The sequence below is a fragment of the Giraffa tippelskirchi genome, chromosome 11, assembly GCF_054371585.1.
Source record: "Giraffa tippelskirchi isolate mGirTip1 chromosome 11, T2T-mGirTip1v1.2.pri, whole genome shotgun sequence".
Taxonomy (NCBI): domain Eukaryota; kingdom Metazoa; phylum Chordata; class Mammalia; order Artiodactyla; family Giraffidae; genus Giraffa; species Giraffa tippelskirchi.
In genome coordinates, this window is record NC_137285.1 from 46,628,546 (window position 1) to 46,648,119 (window position 19,574).

Here is a 19,574-nt window from a genome sequence, read left to right on the forward strand (position 1 = left end):
GATAGTCTTCTGCATCCTGAATGTATCAGATGGAAAAATCATATAGTTCTGCCATGGTTCTGTATCTATAATCTATATCAAAATGTGGCTGCTGTGACAAATTATCACAAACTGGGTGGCTTAAAAACAGCAGAAACACCTTATCTCACAGTTCTGAATGCACAAGTCCAAAAGCAGTGTCAATGGGCCAAAATCAAGGTGTTGGCAGGACTGTGCTCAAGTTGGAGGCTCTAGAAGAGAGACTGTTCTTGCCTCTTTCAACTTCTGCTGACAATCCTTGCCTTATGGCTGCATCACTCTGCCTCCATCTTCACATCAACTTCTTTTCTGTTTGTCTGTGTGTATCTATATCTGTACTCTAGAACATTATGCTGTTTTACATAATACTTAATAAATTGGGCATAGTGTCTGCTTTTTCTAGAGTAGGATTTTTCTCTGTTTACAGAGCAGGGTAAACTGCATAATTTTTGCTACTCTGCTATTCCTTCTTCTATCAGTACCTCTAAAACAATCTCTTGAGTTGAAACATTTATTTATCTTCACAGACCAGCTGGTTTAGAGTTCTGGTAATCCTAAAATACTTGGGTGTAGCCTAAACAGCTGATGCTAGACTGTTGTCCATACCTTTCACTTTGAAGGAAGTGACCTATTACCTACAATGCCTTCTTTTACGACAAATGATGTCAGGAAAGTTATACCTACAGGATATAACATTTATATCTTGTCAGGGGACGTTCAGCTTTAAGGAATCCAATATGTTATTCTTTTCTTTTGTGTGCCATTTCTCAAGGATTCTCTATTCCTTATCAGTTCCTGGAAAACAGGAACGAGCGAGCTGCACATAGTTCTCAGGACTGAGATGATGAGGGAGGGCACCTGCTTGGATTCCTTTCAGTGACTCCCTTCAGTGACCTTACTTAAATGTAATCTATTCAGTTATGCCCCTCTTACTCAGGATATGGAATGCCTTCTGGCCCTTTGAAGAATGTTATTTTCTTGGCTTTGTTTTTGCTCAATTTTTTTACTGCCTAAAGCTGCCTTGTATGAAGATAAAAAACATGCATTTCTGCAAATAAAGCACCCTTGTTTCACTCGAGACTTGGGTCCCCTGCATCCCTCTTCTCGTCGACTCCAGTCCCCAGGTCCCGGTCTGTAAAGACCATGACAATATCTCTTTTGCTTAACCAAGATTTGCATTTCATATATAAATGACATATATGGCCCAATGACATAGGAACTTCATGCTATCTTATAGTCTCCATCTTGTGGTTTATTGAACTATTACCTTCCATCTATCAAAGGATTTGCCATATCCTTAAGGATTTATTTATACTAGCTTACTTCAATGCTGACTCTGTGATCTTGATATTATAGATATTAGATAGAGTTATATTGACAAATGCTATAACACTTATTCTATAGTAGTCTTCCTGATATATTATTTTACCAGGGTCTGGTAAGCATAAAGGACTTCAAAGATACTTTTTATGTTCTATTTCTTAAGCTGAATGACAAGTAACTTAGTATTTATTTTATTTTTATTCTTTCCCTATACATAGGCAGTGTATCTTATTTCATATGTATAATATCTGTCATAATTTAGTAAAATAAATTTAATAAGCAGTTTTAAAAGGTTGCATTAACTAGCCTTATTGTCATAGGAAAAAGCCCAACAATCTTGATGGACCCAACAGTATCACCTTTATTAAACATTCCTGAGGATACAGGACTCTGTGGGGATTCTCAACACTGTCAGCTCTGACAGCTTAGACACTTTTTAACAGTAGTTCCTGTCAGATTTTTCTCCATGGCTTTTTCATCTTTTCCTATGCTGATTCTTTGTTTAAATTGCTTCTTTTATGCCTATTCTCTCATTTCTTTTAAAAAAAATTCATGAAAATCAAGCTGAAGGAAAAGAGTAAACAATCACTATTAGAAATGTGTAAAAAGCTGCTATGTGTATCTCAGGTAGGGCAGAGAATAGCTTTCATGGGCATTTTTTTCTATTTAATAATGTCTCATTTTAGTGGTCAAGCAGCTATGAATAGAAAAATAGTATATTGCTGAGTTCTAAATATTCATTTTTGATGTGTTAATATTTCTAAACAAATATATTGGAAACCTTGAAAAGTTGATAAAACTTATTGAATTTAGTTTACAAACTATCGAAGATTTAAAATCATATCTCTCTTTTTCATAATGTTTAGGGACATTTATTCAGAATTTTATTCTTGATAACATTTTGAGGTTAAGAAACAGAGTAAATACTGTTCAAGAAATAATGTCTCTATTAGCAAAGAGAGGTAAACTCTTTTGAGAAGGATGCATCAATGGCAGAAAAAGGGCTAGAGAAAATTTTATCAAAAAGTTTCCCTTCTAAAGAAGAAAAAAAACTGAGATACTACATAGCATTTTAAATAATTTAAAAATAATCTGATATGAAAGCCAATAAAAACTTTGCTTCTCTTTCAGCTTTTTGCTATATTTTTTACTCTTAATCTTTATAAAGATGAAGCATATGATATATGAATAAAGTAACTTTTATGTTTGTTGGAAGCTGTATCAGACTGAGATTTAGCATATGACAAATTTTAATTAAGGGATTCTATTTGGGTGATCAGTTATGCAATTGAGGAATTATGGAATATGGACCAGTCTTTCTGGGTTAGGTCCTACTATCTCTACTTGCCAATTTACTAGTGGTAAGGGAATAGAAAATATGAAAATCGTTTGTCCTCATTTTCTTCATCTGTTAAATAATGATGATAATTGTTAATACTCTGAAACAGGAGTTACAGAGTCAATGAGATAATATATTTTCTTTTAACCTTTGTAGAAATTCTTCATGAAGTTAGAAAAAATTGTTAGGTTAAGGATTAGAATTTACATAGAATTCAACAGAAATTTCCTAAAGTGTTGATCATTAAGTTTTTAATCAGCAATTATTATTACTGCAACACACATGCTCTTAAGAGTTAATATCACCTACAAAGAGGTGAAAATTTGATCTCCAGGTATAAAACGTCTTCTATTTATGTAGAAAGCCCATATATATATATATATATATATATATAATGTAATACATAAACAGATGCACAGAATACTCTTGGCATTAAAATTTGATAATATTATGTTAGTAAGAAATGTCTAAAGAGGCACCTTGTGGGGAGAGTGATATTAAAAAAAGGTTGAGAACCACTAGTGTAACACAAGGCAAAGTAAAGAAATAGTAAATTTTTAGAACTGGATATATAAAAGGTAAAACTTCTGTTTTTATTAATTATTCAACACAAACAATACACTAGTGAGTAAGATGATTCTTCAGAGTTCTGCACATTTTGCAAACAGAAGAGGACTGTTTTTTTATATCTGTTTGCTGCTGCTGCTGCTAAGTCGCTTCAGTCGTGTCCAATTCTGTGCAACCCCATAGACAGCAGCCCACCAGGCTCCCCCGTCCCTGGGATTCTCCAGGCAAGAACACTGGAGTGGGTTGCCATTTCCTGCTCCAATGCATGAAAGTGAAAAGTGAAAGTGAAGTCGCTCGGTCGTGTCTGACTCGTAGCAACCCCATGGACTGCAGCCCACCAGCTTCCTCCGTCCATGGGATTTTCCAGCCAAGAGTACTGGAGTGGGGTGCCATTGCCTTCTCCGTTATATCTGTTTAGTAATGTATATATAGTGAACAGCCTTAGAATATAGTCTCCCTTCCAAACAAAGAACCAATACACTTGTTTCAAGTCCCTCCCCTGTACTGTAGCCTAGTGTATGTACATGTGTCACCTGGTAATTCTGGTTTCATTCTATGAATATTCGGGCACAGAAAATTGGTACCATTTAAGAAATTGCTGATTGTATAGCTACTGCTGTTACTCTGAGTAATAAAACCCTTTTTTCTTTGACACAGATGTCTCATGTCTTCTGCCAGCATCCATAATTTTGGGACAAACTCATTAGCTTATATGTATAGTAAAATCTCAAACCTTTTAATTCTTAACAAGTTTAAGACTTTAATTCTAGAAATTTGCTTTCAAATGGCCCATAGTGTGAAAAATTAAGTATACTTTCTTTCTTAAATGTAAGTAATTTATTTTGTTAATATAGATCTTGGCATCATGTTGTTTTCCACTGTTTTAGGTACACGAAGAATTGAGAGTTTGAACATTGCAGTCTTTGTATCACAGACCAGTATTTTTAATACTTTAATTGCCTCATATTTGAAGAAAATTTTTAAACTAGTCTATAACTTCTATGCAGGTTATTTGTGACATTAGGATTGCTTAAAATTATTGTAAGAAATTGTTTTATTGTTTTACAATATATTATCCAGATATAACATCATATTTTTAAATATATTGGTGACTATTCCAGCTCATTGTGTATTTTATCACATACATGATTACTCTAGCAAACTGAAATAAAGATTTTAAGTAGTCTAATAATAATTTCTTATATATATATATGACTCAAATTGTTGAAAATATTTTCACATTTCCCTCACCCTAGGAAGCATTATACTTCAGGGTTACTGTCCCATCAGCTTTCTCTAGCTGCCTAATTGATAATCACCAAACTTAGATTTCTTCTGTCAAGAAGAATTTGGTTTATTGCTATAGGATTTTCTGCTGCAATGATCCCGCTTGTCTACACTTTTGTCAAATTCTGTAATAGTTATTCCCATGACAGGGTTCATAGGGGCTTTTCTATTAAGTTGAATTCAGAAGTCAAGTTTCCCCTAAGGATTACTGAATGCCAAGCTGACAAAATACCAGAGAGACTTTCTGTTGTTTTTTTTTTTTTTGTCAGAGTCTTCTTTTCACTCTGCTTCTTGTTTGCCCTTTTTAAAAACTCAGCAGAAAAAATAAATGCGATTTGAAATTGATATACGACTTCTAGCTACACAAGCTTATTTAAAGAAAAAAAAAACTAATAGGACTTAGATTAAATTGGGGAATCTCAAAAAGGCAATGTGTAGAAGAGGTAATAATGGGTGAATAACACATTTCTATTAGTTACTGTTTTTTTTCTGTTGTGTTATTCTGATGTAAAACATAACATTAAAATCCTTGCTTTCAAATAAGCATATAGTTACCATTTAAAATCATCTCACTTATTGATATCCGTCTATAGAATATTTCAAGGGTTTGACTATCAAAGACAGAGAGATATGCATCCAATTCAGCTCATACATGGTAAATTGCTGCATTTTCTCGGAAAAATGCCATTGAACTTTCATCATGGTCAGGACTGCATTTTTCCACTTCAGTCTCTCACTACAGTTTCACCTCGTATTTCACACCCTACCAAACCCTTACCTTTCCCTCTTTTCTCTCACAACTGCTCCTTGGGGGGCATGGGGTGGGGTAGATGGAAAATTTTATACCATAACTCTTTATTTGTCTAGAAACAGTGGATGCAAGTAAAGTGTGAAAGGGGATGCTTGAAACAAAAGTTCCTAGTGTGCTTAACTGTGGGAATTTCTTAAGAAAATCACCACAGGGAATGTCTTCAAGTGGATACCTTGAAAACGTTGCTTAATGAGTGTAGTACGAAATCCCTTCCATTTTCTCAAAAGAAAAAAAAAATGGCAAAGGAAGTGAGATCCGAATAGAAAGTGAGACCTGTATTCTCTGATTCATCAGTAGAAGGGATCAAGGCACATGTTTGTGTCTTTCTTTCCACCTTGGAAGCCTGGTCTAACTGTCTGAAAGAAAATACAGAGCATTGCAGGTTGTAATTAATCTTATAGTGACCGATTCAGGAATTTTGCAGAGAAGATTAGAGTGGGTGAAAGAATGAGGGAATTTAACTGAAAATTAATCACAAATGTTTTAGAGAAGAAGAAAGGCAGGCAGAGTTTTCAGACTCAAGATTAGTGATTTTCAAACATTTTATAAATTATATTAACAATAAGAAAGATTTTAGACCACAGCCCAAAATGTAGACACACACACATAAAAATATCAAAGGAAACAAATTAAAATGGTAACTAATCTGAGTTGCATTCTTGAAAGTTCTTTTCTATTCACTTTAAATTTATAGAGTGATGAACTAAAGCAATCTCACCTCCTGTGGATGGCAAATATATAATTGGAAAACCTGTTTCAGTGAAAAACGAGGGGCTCAGAGTTAAGGTAAGATGCCCGAAGAGAGTACTATTTCAAAGATATTGTAGGAAATAATTTTTTAGTGCTTAATAATGTTTATAAAATTTAATTTCCTTATTCATACACAAATTAGAATATTCTAAAACTATTATACTTGTAAAGTTATATTAAATATATTTGATATATCAAATTCTATTTGCTTTCTACATATTATAAAACATCTTGAATTTCTTATAGCTAAATCATAATAATCATCTTGTTTTATTCATCTAATTTTTGCAGACAATATAAAGTCATTATTTTATGAAGAATATTTTAGCTCGTATCAAAGAATAATTTATATATTTTAATAAGCTTGTATTTTTGAAAAATTTCCTCATGATTGAGATACGATTAGAGATAAAAACCCTACACCCTTACATATGAAGAATTTTATTATCTTTGAAAAATGATTGGCTTAAGTTACTTTTGCTATTATTTGATTTTTCTGTTTTGTTCTCCAAGAATGCCAATTTAGATTTAATGTATGCTGTCAATTGAAATTAAACAAACAAAAAATATCCTGCCTACTCCCAGGATTTTATCCCCAAAAGAAACTTCTACTTTTTGATAAATATTTTCAAAAAGTAACCATCTGAATGAAACATTAACAATGTCTAATCTTTCTCTACAAAATCATCATAAATACAACATTATTCTTATTGAACATCATAAAGAGACATTACAAAAGTATATGAAGGGCAATAAAGGAAATTGGAAATGAGAGTGAAATAAGGAAATAATCATGATATTAAACAAATTTAGAGGTAAAATCTAAATTTTGCACATATTTAATAGACTTTGTCAGAGAAAGACCCATTTCTGTTTACTAATAGTGTCTACAATAATCCCTTGAATGAATAGTTACTTTAAAAAATATATCAATTAGATTGTGAGATAAATAATGCTTAGTTACTATTTTTCAAACCTCATCTTATTAATGAAATTTCTATTTGGAGCACACAGTTAATTTGGGATAACAATTTGTGTTCTGAGCTATTGCAGTACTAGAAATATCAGCATATACAGAAGAGATTAGCAGGAAAAGGAGGAAAGGATGGAAAGAAAGAGAAACTAAAAACCAAACAATTTTACAACACACAGTCTGAATGAAAAAATATTTCTTCTCAGAATATGTACTTTATTGCAGTTCCTAATATTAACATCTACTTTTACATTAAGATTATTTGTATCTTTTAAATGTTTTATCATCTTAGAATTTATGCTTCTTTAAGAGCATTTTGAACTTGTTCAGAATGTTTTCCTCCCAACTGCCCATTAGATGGTATCGCAATGTTCAGTTTTCTCACTTGCACAAAGGATTTTTGTGAGATGGGAATCACAAATGTCAGTGATTTAGTGCACTGTGCAGGTTGTTATAAAGTAGGCACCGTGTAAACACGAGCTGCTTTTATAAAACTTAAAATCAAAGTAGGTTTGTAAAGAACCATAGGATACTGCAATTCAAAAAGACACATGTACCCCAATGCTCATTGCAGCACTATTTCCATAGCTAGACTATGGAAGCAACTGAAATGTCCATTGACAAATGAGTGAATGAAGAAGATATGAAACATATACACAATAGAATATTACTCAGTCATCAAAAGAACAAGTTGGGTCATACACAATAGAATATCACTCAGTCATCAAAAGAACAAGGTGGGTCATTTGTAGAGATGTGGATGGACCTAGAGTCTGTCATATAGAGCAAAGTAAGTTAGGATGAGGAAAACAAACATTGTATATTAATGCATATATGTGTAATCTAAAAAAAATGCCAAAGATTAACCCTATTTGCAGGGCAGGAATAGAGATGCAGGCATAGAGAATGGACATGTGGACACAGTGGGGAGGAGAGGGTGAAATGAATTGGGAGATTAGATGACATACATACACTGACATATGTAGAATAGGTAGCTAGTGGGAAACAGCTTACAGCACAGGGAGCTCAGCTTGGTGCTGTGTGACGACCTAGACTGGTGGGATGGGGGGTGGGAGGGAGGTCCAGTAGGGAGGGGAGATATATATATATATATATATATAGCTGAGTCACTACATTGTATAGACTAACACAACATTGTAAAGCAATTTTACTCCAATTAAAAACAAAGATCATAGGATAAACACTGGGTCTTAGCACTACATTCCCTGGTCCTGTGACTTTCACCCAAGTATTTAAACTTTTCTCTGTTTTTTTTTTTACTTCATTCTCAGTAAAATAGGGCTCCTTGAACATGCTCTGCTGGTCTCTAACTCATCTGATGAAAATTCAAGTAAACCTTTGTAACAGTGTTAATTTTACCATATCCTGGTAGAATGTAGAGAAACAAAAAACCATTTTCTGAAGTCTTGTGGAGCAAAGACAAAATGCAATTCTTTAAGGACATGATTGGGAGTACATACCAGACTGTGAAGCAGTTAACTTTATTAACAGATTCTGTTCAATTGCATCTTCCTGATGACTGATCTCAGTTTTTTCATCAGTTTTTTTTTTCTTTCTTCTGAGTGGAATTATGTCTCTTTGCCTCTTGGAATTATGAATAGAAATTTTATTCAGCGTTAGCAATGTTTTCATTCCCTTACGCAATCCATATTTCAAAGAAAGGTACTAGATTCTTTGGTATATTCAACAATATCATATTTCAGTGAAAAAGAATTGAAGTCTAATGTCATAGATAGGCTTTCTTATAATTTTTCACATTATTTTTATTTTAAGGTGGAAACTATTCTATTCAAAGACAAAAATTGCTATCTATTGACTTTGTGTTGGATATGTGTTATTTACATAATTTAGTATTTATGAATAAAGAACATCAGTAAGTTTATAAAATCTGAATTTTCTTAGGCTGATTTTTTTAAACATATATAATTACCTGTGGCGATATTCTTTTTTTTTTTTTTTGGTAATATTCTTGAGATATTAGAAAACTCGAGGAAATTTCAATTAAGATAGTTTTTTTTACTAAAGTAAATAGAAATCTCAATGAAAAGAGAAAAAGATTATTTTTATTATCACCAAAACCATTGTTTTATTGCATTTATCCATTTAAAAGTATTATTTTTTATAAACATTTTAAGTTCGCAACAAAATTTAGAGGACGGTAAAGATATTCCTGTGGGCTTTCCAAGTGGCACTAGTGATAAAGTACACACCTGCCAAAGGAGGAAACATAAGAGATGCAAGTTCATTCCTTGGGTCAGGCAGATCACCTGGAAGCTTGGCTGGAGAATCCCATGGACTGAGGAGCCTGATGGGCTACTGTCTGTGGAATCGCAAAAGAGTTGGGCAAGACTGAAGCGATTTAGCATGAATGCATTCACAGTTATTCCCATATTCACACTGTCCCAATACATGCATTCTTTATCCCATTATCAATGGCTGGAATAACATATTTATTACAATTGATGAACCTACAGTGACACATCATAATTACTCAAAGTCCACAGTTTACTGTAGAGTTCACTCTTGAGGTTGTATATTGCTTACCAATTTTTGAAACCACACTGCTTCAAAAATTCAATTGAGCTTTTGTTGTTGCATTTAATATACTTCATAGTTCTAATTCTGACATAGTTTTAACATAATTTTTTTATTAATATTGATTTATGTGTTTATTTATTTATGGCTGTGCTGGTTTTTCATTGCTGCACAGACTTTTCCCTAGTTGCAGTGAGCAGGGGCTGCTCTCTAGTTTTGGTGCACAGGATTCTCCTTGCAGTGCTTCCTCTTATTGTGGAGCATGAGCCGGAGGGTGTGCGGGCTTCAGAAGCAGCACGTGCGCTCAGTAGTTATGATTCCTGAGTGCTAGAGTGTAGGCTCAATATTAGCACATGGGCTTATTTACTCCATGGAATGTGGAATCTTCCCAGATCAGGGATCAAACTGGTATCTCCTGTGTTGCCAACTGGATTCTTTACACTGAGATACCAGGAAAGCCCCTGATTTATAATTTGAGAATGAAGAAGCAGAAATGCTCACAACAGTCCTCAGTATTATTAAATTCTGTCGATGTCTATGACACAGACACATTGTAAGTAATTTTGATTTCCAGAGTAAGTTTTACTTGATTTTAGGTTCAGCTGACAACTTGAAGTCTGCCAGAGAGATGACATACACTTGCAAGTTCTGAAACTGACTGAAAATAAATTCCTAAAAGTTAAGAATAAAAGGTGTACAATTTTCTCATCTCTCACTACTTCCTATTGCAAAAGTCACTTACAACATAATTGGCTATGTTTATTACACTTAATGTCTCAAACTATAATCTTAGGAAGCCTCAGTGTTGTAATATAAATGAGATTCCTTTTAAAATACATATATTTAAAACATTAATGATGTTTAATACATATTTTGGTATTTTTGAGTTTCTTGGTTGTGAGAGGCAAGAAAGTGAGTGAGTGGTTGTGAAAGATAAAATCAGTAAATTTATCTCAGCAAGTCAGTGAGTGAGTAAGTGAGTCCTTAGTAAGTGAGTCCTTATAATTTAAGCAGTAGAGATTGGGATATGAGTGGTACTAATGTTATCCAAAAATAAGAAGCACCTTAACTTTCACTTGTACAGGTATGCAGTGGCCACAGAACTGGAAAAGATCAGTTTTCATTCCAATCCCAAAGAAAGACAATGCCAAAAAATGTTCAACTACTGCATAATTGCACTCATCTCACAGGCTACCAAAGTAATGCTCAAAATTCTCCAAGCCAGGCTTTAACAGTATATGAACCATGAACTTCCAGATGTTTAAGCTGGACTTAGAAAAGGCAGAAGAACCAGAGATCAAATTGCCAACATCTGTTGGATCATCGAAAAAGCAAGAGAGTTCCAGAAAAACATCTACTTTTGCCTTATTGACTACACCAAAGCCTTTGACTGTGTGGATCACAATAAACTGGAAAATTCTGAAAGAGATGGGAATACTAGACCACCTGACCTGCCTCTTAAGAAACCTGTATGCAAGTCAGGAAGCAACAGTTAGAACTGGACATGGAACAAAAGATTGGTTCCAAATAGGAAAAGGAGTACATCAAGGTTGTATATTGTCACTCTGCTTATTTAACTTATATGCAGAGTACATCAAGAGAAATGCTGGGCTGGAAGAAGGACAAGCTGGAATCAAGATTTCCAGGAGAAATATCAATAACCTCAGATACGCAGATGACACCACCCTTATGGCAGAAAGTGAAGAAGAACTAAAGAGCCTCTTGATGAAAGTGAAAGAGGAGAGTGAAAAAGTTGGCTTAAAGCTCAACGTTCAGAAAATGAAGATCATGGCATCTGGTCCCATCACTTCATGGCAAAAGGATTGAGGAAACAGTGACAGACTTCATTTTGGGGGGCTCCAAAATCACTGCAGATGGTGGCTGCAGCCATGAAATTAAAAGACGCTTGCTCCTTGGAAGAAAAGCTATGACCAACCTAGACAGCATATTAAAAAGCAGAGACATTACTTTATCAATAAAGTTCCCTCTAGTCAAAGCTATGGTTTTTCCAGTAGCCATATATGGATGTGAGAGTTGGACTATAGAGAAAACTGAGCACTGGAGAATTGATGCTTTTGAACTGTGGTGTTGGAGAAGACTCTTGAGAGTCCCTTGGACTGCAAGGAGATCAAACCAGTCCATCCTAAAGGAAATCAGTCCTGTATATTCACTGGAAGGACTGATGCTGAAGCTGAAACTCCAATACTCTGGCCACCTGACGTGAAGAACTGACTCATTGGAAAAGACCCTGATGCTGGGAAAGATTGAAGGCGGGAGGAGAAGGGGACAACAGAGGATGAGATGGTTGGATGGCGTCACCGATGTGATGGACATGAGTTTGAGTAGGCTCTGGGAGTTGGTGATGGACAGGGAAGCCTGGTGTGTTGCAGTCCATGAGGTTGCAAAGAGTCAGACATGACTGAGCTACTGAACTGAGCTGATCTCATTTAATAATAATTAATTATCTTATTGATAATAAAAATATTATGTTAATAAAAATTAATATAGTATTTATGACAATTAGCTATATTTTCCCAAATATTTTCGGTGAGCAACGAGATATCACTGTGCCTTTTTTCAAGATACCTTTAATGTCTCACTTATTAGGAGATAACTACATCCTTACCTCTGGTCTTGCATTCAAACTATTGTGATATACAATAGCATATACCATATACATTTCGGGAATATGATGGAAGTTAATGATTATAATAATTATATTATATATAATATTATATATAAAATCATTATAATAATGATTCTTAAAATAGTATATAATATGTAAAATAAATTCAAATTGTATTTAGAAATTTTAAAAATGTTATATAGTTTCTAGAAAGCTCTACTCACATTCATGATAAAACCTGAGTGAAAAAAGCATATGCGTGTACGTGTGTTTGTGTGTGTGTGTGTGTATATTGCTGTTTTAATAGTTTTGATCTTGATGACCCCCTTAAAGGGCCTCAAGAACCCACAAGATGCAATCCATACAAGACTTTGATAACCAAAGCATAGTTATGTTTTAGAGTATTAATAATTTTACTAATCACAAGTATCAGCATTTTATCGATCACATAAATTGATCAAATAACAGTTTAAAACTCTTGGAAAACTCAAAATAAATGCTAATATTGAATTTTGGGAGGAATCATTTTGAGCTGAACATGAAAAAGAATTGGTATAATTATGATGAATATGTGGCTCCACGATAAAGAATGCTGCAATGCAGGAGACACAAATTTGACTCTTGGATCAGAAAGATCCTTTAGAGAAGGATATAGCAACCCACTCCAGTATTCTTGCCTGGAAAATTCCATGGACAGAGGAACCTGGCCGGCTACAGTCCATGGGGTTGCAAAAGAATTGGACATGATTTAACGACTAAGCAATAACAACTGCTTCTATAGAAACTGACCTACATTTCCTTCTCTATCAAAAATTTCATTTTTATACTATGTAGAATCTGACCAAATAATAGATCATTTCATTATGATATACTGACTTTAAAAATGTTATTGGTGACTTCACTTCATAGCATTTTAAATTTGTGTTGTTTAAATAGTAACTCTTTTATTAGTCAAATAAAAATGGAATGGCATATATCACCTTCGAAACTGTATAGACCACAGTGCTCACAGTGGGTGACATAGCAGACCTCAAAATACACTTTGTATGTATATTAAAATTATAATTTCCTTTGGCAAAGAAATTTCATTCTTTCAACAATCTTTCTTTACATAAGAATGATTTGAAAATAATGAATAAATTATTGGGAAATATACACAAGGAGGAGTTTTTATTTCCTATTAAGCTATCATTTTTTTCCTTTTTTTATATTCACAACATATTAAGGTATGATTCATGAATAAAATAATACCTCTAACAGAACTCTGAACTTTCTTCAAAGTCAAACTATTCCTTTGGAATTTACAAACAGGAGATATTTTAATATCAAACATGAAAGATACATAACACTAAGATATGGTATATTCATACTCATTGTTTATTCAGAAAAATAGCAAAATATTTTAAGCAATTAAAATTTTAATTTACCATTTAAAATTAAATGCCAGAGACAGTTAACATGGCCAATGTCTTCAAATCCTTGTTTTTCATATAGTATTAAATATTGACTTCTTAATGCAAATTTTCCTGAGACTTCTGGTATTTTAAATTTCTCTTCATGAACTGTATCTTCTTGTTTTATAGTACAGTACAGAATTGCCCTGCAATAGCTTTTTAAGAATTTTCATGATACAATACAAGGTGCCAATGAAATGTTATCAGTGCTGAATACCTGCTCATTGAGAGATATGACAGTTCATTGGGAACTGTTCATGGTGCCTTAACTTGCCAACGTTAGCATTCTTTTGGAGTAGCAAAAATGTCATGAATGAGGTCTGACATGATTTCTCACTGAAACATTATTAAGAAACCAGGCTGGTATCTTCAGATTTTGCAGTTTTAAGAAAAAGAGAAGAGAAGTTTTAATATGCTGAAGACTGTTGAATATGACCATCACTGAATTCTAGTCTATGTACCACGGCTAGCACTGAAACTGAAGAAAAACAAAATGTTTTTATCTTTAGGGCAACTTATTTTAGTTAGCTGTGCTGTGCTTAGTCACTCAGTCATGTCCCACTCTCTGCAGCCCCATGGACTGCAGCCCTCCAGGCTCCTCTGTCCATGGGATTCTCCAGGCAAGAATACTGGAGTGGGTTGCCATGCCCTTCTCTTGGGGATCTTTCCAACCCAGGGCTTGAACCCAGGTTTCCCGCACTGCTGGCTGATTCTTTACCATCTGAGCTACCAAGTAAGCCCTTATTTTAGCTAGTTTAAGGAAATGAGATCAATATTCTGGGGGTAAGAAACAATAGTAAAATGTTCCATAGCTTTAAGTCAATCTAATTAATACATTTGAAGTAAATTTAAATATCTGTTTTATTGGAAAGGAATATTGAGATTGTTTCCCCTTCTAAATTTTAAGGTTTGAATTAGAATGCATAATTTTATTTTTTGACGTAATTTCCAATATGCCAAATACCATATTGAATTGCCAGGATTATAATAATAATAGAATGCATAATTTTATTTTTTGACGTAATTTCCAATATGCCAAATACCATATTGAATTGCCAGGATTAGAATAATAATATTGTATTATAGCAAAGGATTTGGGAAATAATTTGTAATGGAATATTTGTTTACCTAAGGAAATTCAGTGGTTCTGTAATTAGAACTATAGACCAAGTCTACTTTCCCTTGTGTTTCATTACAGTTGCCTTTGATACTTATTTTCAGTTAATGAATATAAAGGAGAAAATTAATTCCATTTTGAATTACAGCAATTATATTTTTATGAAATCCAGTTCCTGCATCTAAACTTGAATTTACTCATATGCAAAATGAAGGTGAAATGTTTCTCCAACGTATTTTCAGGGATTAGAAGCAAAGTCAATTTAATGAACATTGCCTAGTATGTTTTCAGTATATTATGAAAATATCGATATAATATTTTATTTAAATGAATTTAAATGACATAAACAATATAGCATATATATTAGCAAGCATATATATTTGCATTACTAAATTTCATCCATAAAAAATCGGTAAATAGAAACCACACTTACACAGTGTTGGGAGGCCAGAAGGGGAGTTCTCCTGTCCAAAAACAAGAGCAGAGCTCAACAGGAAGAAGAAAGATTCCCCTTCTTTCCTGGTAAGAACTCAGTCCATGAAAAGTTGTGGACTTACTGTTTGCTGTCCCTCCCAACTTCCTCTTCCCCTCTTACGTGTTTCTCTCTCTGACATGCTTGGGACTTTCATGTGGTTTTCCATGGTCACAGACTTAAAATTGCAATTCTTTGCTCATCCAAAATAAAGCCATCTTTGTTGGGGAAATAAATAGCTGGCAGTATATTTGTTTCAAGTCTAGAATTCCTAAAGGAATTAATAAAATAACTGGGGTGTAGTTGAAAAAGAAGTTTTTGGCTTATCTTTGACCTTGGGTATTTCCTGGGCCTAATGCATTCAGTGCTGTGTGAACGTTTCTGTAATCTCTGTTCTTCGGCTTCTTCACTGACATAATGACAGCAGAATGTTCTTCATAACTTGCTTTGAGAATTAGAAAAGATGAAACCATTGCACAGGGCAATGGGTGGTAGATGTTAAACATTCACTAAGTCTTGATAATAATAACAATACTGGCTGTTAATGGTGCTGTTAGGCAGCTACCTTTATCTTTTTCAACAAAAATATGCTCTGGATTGGACATGACTGAATTCAATATTACTAGTGTTGTGAATATGAGTATGTCACAATTTCTTTGAGTCCCTGTTTCTCTGTGATAAAACTGGCAAACATCTTCCTCAAAATAATGCTTGGTATTATGACTTGGAATGCCATGTCACACACCAAGAAACAAACATATATCGAATGTCTACTTTTTAAATGTGCTTTGGGAAACTAGTGTTACAAGATTAGAAGCTAAAACTCCCATCATGAAAGTTTCATATTTTTATGAATATTGTAACATTCTAACAGGTGAATACAATAGTTTGTTACTTTCATTAGCAAAAGCTTGAACAAATGCTAAGGAAGCACAGAATTTGGATTAGGCCTGCTCTGGTGCATGAAGGACGATTCCGTAAAGGAAGTGCCATTGTATCTGGGAATCAGAGAATGAAAAAGAGTTTAGCAGAAGAGGAGTGGGCTACACAAACAAATGGGACTATGAACAACCACCTCACCATGAGAAATTCAGTATTTGAATGAAATTGAATGACTAACCTCCAAAGGCATGTTGGGGTCAGAAATTTTAAACACACACACATACAGCACAAACACAAGACACACATGTACATTCATACAAATGCAATGCAAAATAACTAATGCGTATCGCCTTAATGCTGTCACATATTTGGAAGTGTTTTCCTACTTTTGGCGTGAGGAGTCTCCTAAGAGTCCACTGATTCTCATACTGCACTTGTCTTTGCATCCTGATTCCATGTGAGGGTAGGTATAGACTGAAATTGCAGTTAACTGATTGCCGAGCACAGCCTGCTCTGGTTAAAGAAATAATGAGTTTGATTTCATACATATCCATAAAAGCTTGAAATGAGATAAGAATCTCTTAACTGTTTTCATTAAAAACACATTTTCTAGTCCCCATACTTTTCAGATTTATGGTAAACTTAACTTCAATTGTTCTTGACATAACTTCCTCTCCACAAGTTACTGTGAGAAGGTGAAGGTCTAACGTAACCCTGGAGTTCAAGTGTGTGTACATGTACACCCCATGTGAGTGCAAGCATATATGAGAGTAGGTTGGAAGTGAGGTGGGGAGAGCCCCACAGCTCATGGGTATTTGGTCCATAGGTGTTTGGTAAGAGTTGGTTGGTTTAGTTACTAAGTTGTGTCTGATTCTTGCGACCCCGTGGACTGTAGTCTGCCTGGCCCCTCTATCACTGGGATTCTCCAACCAAGAATACTGGAGTGGGTTGTTATTTCCTTCTCTAGGGAATCTTCCTGACTCAGGAATCAAACTCAGGTCTCCTACATCGAGTCTCAAAAAATTGCAGGCAGATTCTTTACCAACTGAACTATGAGGGAAGCTATGTTTGGTAAGAGTGAGAGTATACAAATAGTGATCTTGCCCCTAGTAATTTCTGCCTATCACATTTAGGATGCAGAAGTCTCTTTTGAATTTGCCAGTGTTCAGTTTGTTTTTGACCTTTTAGTTCCTGCTGCCTCCCCAGAAACAATTTAGAAATCCAGGCCAGAACCATGGTGAACAGATTTAAAAAACAACAAAAAAATGTATTTTTAAAAGCATATTTAGGTTGCCACAAAACTCAGTAAATTAAGCATAATGTAGAAAGTTCCCATATACTTCATCCTTTCCCCTCTCCCCCTTCTTCTGTTATTAACATCTTGCATTAATCGGTACGTTTGTTATAACTGATGAGCCAGTATTGACATAATATTAATAACTAAAGTTCATACATTGAGGTTTGTTCTTGTGTTGTATATTCTATAAGATTTTTAAAACCTATAATGACCTGTGTCCACCATTACAGTATCATGCAGGATAGTTGCATGCCCTAAATGTTCTCTGTGCCTCATTTACTCACCCCTCCCTTCTTTCCTTGAAACCCTGGTAACCACTGATTTTTTTACTGTCTCCATTATTTTGCCCATCATATAGCTGGAAAATATAGTATGTAGCCTTTTCTAATTAGCTTCTTTCACTTAGCAATAGGCATTAAACATTTTTTATGTTTTTTCATCATTTAATTACTCATTTTTTATCAGTAAATACATCCCATAGTATGGATGAACATACATGTTTATCCACTTACCTATTGAAAGACATCTTGGCTGATTCCAAGTCTTGGCAATTATGAATAAAGCTGCTATAAATATCAGCATGTCATGTTTCATGTGAACATGTTTTCAGTTCATTTGGGTAGATACTAAGAAGCACGATTGGCCTGCCATTTTCCAAATCTCCTAAATGCATGAAATATTTTGATAGTGCACTGATAAGCATTCTTATTATTGGCCTGGGAAAATTAAGGGAGATTATTATGCTGTGTAGCATACTTAGTATATATTCTTACATAGCCTGATGTCCCATCCTTTTCTGGCACACCAAAACTTTGTGAATTATACATGCATAAAATAACATCACTAATATATAGCATTTTACTAAGATTTGTCATTTTAACTTCATGCATGCACAATTATTGTATAGCAATCCAAAACTTGAATTCTTCTGGTAAGCCAGGAATTGGAGAATGTGTATTAATTTTTTCAGACTTTTTAATATAGTCTTCATTTTCTGATTCCTACAACTTACTTTCAGAACATAGTGTGCTTTTGTTATCTTCAATTCTCACATTGCTTATTTCTCTTTTTTTTTTCAATTCATATGTCCTCTGGTTTAAAATTAAAAAGTCCTATGTTGTCCAAAAAGCTCCTCTATTTTCCCTTTACCCAATATTTGTATGAATCTTATAAACCAACAAAATGCTCTCAAGCTGCTGTCAAATAAGTTCTTCAGTACCTTCTCTGATACAGTTAGAGACATGATTGCTCGAGTTCTAATTGGCACCAGTGGTGTCCCAAAGAGGAAAAGTATGTTTTTCTCTCAATACTGAATTTCTTTCCATATGCTACAAATAGTACTTCTTGAGCGTCTTCAAGATTTTGTGTATTTTACTCATACCAGGTCCCCAACACAGGGGGCTTCTAGTAGGAGTCTGGGAAAGGGGGTAGGCCTTGCAATATTTCTAGCACTGTAGAGACAGAAGATTACTGTGGAGAGTGATGTGGGGAGGGAGAATACAACACTTTGGAACTTGCCATTCTCTGAAAGGCAACTTCTATATATTTTCCCAAACCAAAGAAACACTGAAAGGGTGGGAAAATTCTTGTTAGAAAGATTGAGATTATTATTGCTCTCAAAGTTTAGTTAATTGCTCCCTTGAACCACCTAAATCAAATTTCAGTGGAAGGACAATGAAACTGCAGGCTATGAATACACACTAACAATTGCTCCTCTTACAATCTCAGGGTGGAATTTCTATGCACAAAGAATAATTATCAAGGCCCAGTCTCAGGTTTTATAAAATTTTATGTTTCAATAGTCTTTTCAATCAAAAAGATCAGTTGTTCCCCACTTAGCACCTATTTTGCTTTGCAGTATTGTCTCAAACTCTCCTATTTTTTTCCTAAAAATGTTCACACTTTTTGTGGCATTTGTGAGACATTTTCTTACCACCTTCACATGTCTTATTTTTAAAAATGCCTTGCAATCTTTATATATATGTAAGAGTGGCATCACCGATGTGATGGACATGAGTTTGGGTAGACTCCGGGAGTTGGTGATGGACAGGGAGGCCTGGCGTGCTGCAGTTCATGGGGTCGCAAAGAGTCGGACATGACTG

The 19,574-nt window shown here is 34.4% G+C and overlaps 1 long non-coding RNA gene across 1 annotated transcript in view; it reads right to left on the reverse strand.

Moving 5' to 3' along the window:
- Window positions 1–19,574, reverse strand: part of LOC145527352 (uncharacterized) — a 214,591-nt gene that overhangs the window by 71,730 nt on the left and 123,287 nt on the right. The window contains exons 6-7 of the long non-coding RNA XR_014069704.1: window positions 9,300–9,409; window positions 8,550–8,673 (exon numbers count right to left, since the gene is read on the reverse strand). This is a non-coding gene — a long non-coding RNA (uncharacterized LOC145527352). The remainder of the gene's footprint in view (window positions 1–8,549; window positions 8,674–9,299; window positions 9,410–19,574) is intronic.